Here is a 2,094-nt window from a genome sequence, read left to right on the forward strand (position 1 = left end):
CAACTAATTGATAAACAAGTAGAAAAATGTGAATAGTCCTATACCTGAAATTAAATTCAAAATTAAAAACTGCCTCACAAAGAACACTCCAGACTGAGGAGGCTAGACAGACAAACTGTCTAAACCCTTAAGGATGTATTAACACTGATCTTACACCAATTCTTCCAAAGAATAGAAAAAGAGGAAACACTTCTCAACTTATTTTATCAGACCAACATAACAGAGGCACCAAAATCTGGAAAGGACATTATGAGAAAGGAAAATTATGAGCCAAGCACCTGCCTGAACGTGGATGAAAAAAATCTCAAACATAATACTAGAAAACTGAATTCAGCAGAATATTAAAAGAATGATATATCACAAGCAAGTTGAGTTGATTCTAGGAAAATAAAGTAGCCTTAACATTTAAAATCCATGTAATATTCCATATTAACAGAATAAAGGAGAAAAAATATTCTTTTTTTGTCTTTATTGACTTTATTTTTGTTTTTGTACACAAAGAAAAATCATGTTCATATCCATCATGAAGAAAAACTTAAAAAGGCAGAACTAGAAGACATGTGTCCTTCACCAAAGCAAAGCTGTACTAAAGGTTCCAAACATTTCAATTTTTAAAATAAATATTTTCATTTTCCTATGTCTACTTTCATGTCTTCAGAGTGTCACAGGAAACTGAAGCTATCATGAATTACAATTTTGTTTAGAGTCCCAGCTCACTGTGTTTGGTAACTTGCCATACCACAGCCAGCTTGGTTAGGAGGAGATATTACAGGGGGGAGGAGCTTGTCCTTGGGGAGGCTGAGCACCAAATCCACCCATCCAAGCAGCAGAAGGTGATCGATTACTCCAAATCCTTGTTTATTCCATGGTTGCCCGTAGACTCCATAAGGCGGCACTTGCCACCCATTTGCCATATACTGTCCATACTGTTGTGGGTTTCCATAAACTTGGCTCCACTGGCCCCACTGACTATAGTCAACCTGTTGGAAGTTTTTAGTCATATCAGGAGATTCTTTGCCCCAATAGCATTTAACAACATGCCCTTCAATCGTAGTACCATTCACCAAAACAATGGCATGGGCTGCACTTTCATGGGTTGAAAATCTGACAAATGAATAGCCCTTCTCTGGAAAAACTCTTATTTCCATAATTTGTCCAAATGGTGAGAATGTCTGTCTCATGAGCTGATCTGTTAACTCAGAAGCAATTCCTCCACAGTACACAGTACAATTTTTTTTGGACTTGGCTGGTTTACTACATCTTCAAATCTCAACTGCTTAGTGTTATTTTCCTGTGTACTTTTAGGTGCAGGTGGTTTACGTGTGGCCCAATTGGTTTTGATTTGGCGACCATCCAACCACTGACCTCCCATATGCACAACTGCATTTTCTGCATCCAGTTTGTTATAAAAAGATACAAAACCATAGCCTTTGGGTTTTCCAGTTGCCATGTCTTTAACTACTCAGCATCCGATATTTTACTAAAGGGGGCAAATGCTGATTTAATATCTTCTTTTGTAATTTCTGGACTCAAATCCCCAACAAACACATGGAAGTGATTGGAAGTATCTTTTTTCTGGCTACTTGGTGTTGTTGCCCAGTTTACTTTGACCTCCTTTCCCAAAATTTTTCTCCCACTCATAGCCTCTAATGCAGCAGCTGCATCTCTGTGTTCATAAAATTCCACAAAGCAATATGGGTCATTGATTGTATGCTCTGTTATCATTTTACAGCTTTTACAGGGTCCAATATGACTGAATAACTGAAGTATAAGGACTTCTGTCACATCTCTGGAGAGGTTACCTACATATAGAGTCCGGGGCTGCCAGTCGTCTTCCATCATGGTGGGTGCGAAGGAGCGATCCCGGGACAAGGGGGAGGGCAAGGCTGGGGAGGGGAAGGGGTGGGGAGGAAGGGGAGAGGGGCTCCAGGCACTGGCTGGGGACAGAGAAAAAGGCACCGAACCCTGCTTTCGGGCTCTCTCCCCCCAGCCCGCTCTGGACACTATGCTCCAACCAGGAGGAGCAGAAAAAATATTCTTATTGGAGATAATCAGAAAAGGATTTGATAAAATATATCACCTATTCATGACAGA

At 40.2% G+C, this 2,094-nt stretch overlaps 1 pseudogene; it reads right to left on the reverse strand.

Annotated features, from left to right (window-relative positions):
- Positions 1-454: 454 nt before the first annotated feature.
- On the reverse strand, positions 455-1,877 carry LOC101393280 (nucleolysin TIAR pseudogene; annotated as a pseudogene).
- Between the last annotated feature and the right edge of the window lie 217 nt (positions 1,878-2,094).

This window comes from Ceratotherium simum, chromosome 18, assembly GCF_057802395.1.
Source record: "Ceratotherium simum simum isolate JZ-2026a chromosome 18, ASM5780239v1, whole genome shotgun sequence".
NCBI classification, from domain to species: domain Eukaryota; kingdom Metazoa; phylum Chordata; class Mammalia; order Perissodactyla; family Rhinocerotidae; genus Ceratotherium; species Ceratotherium simum.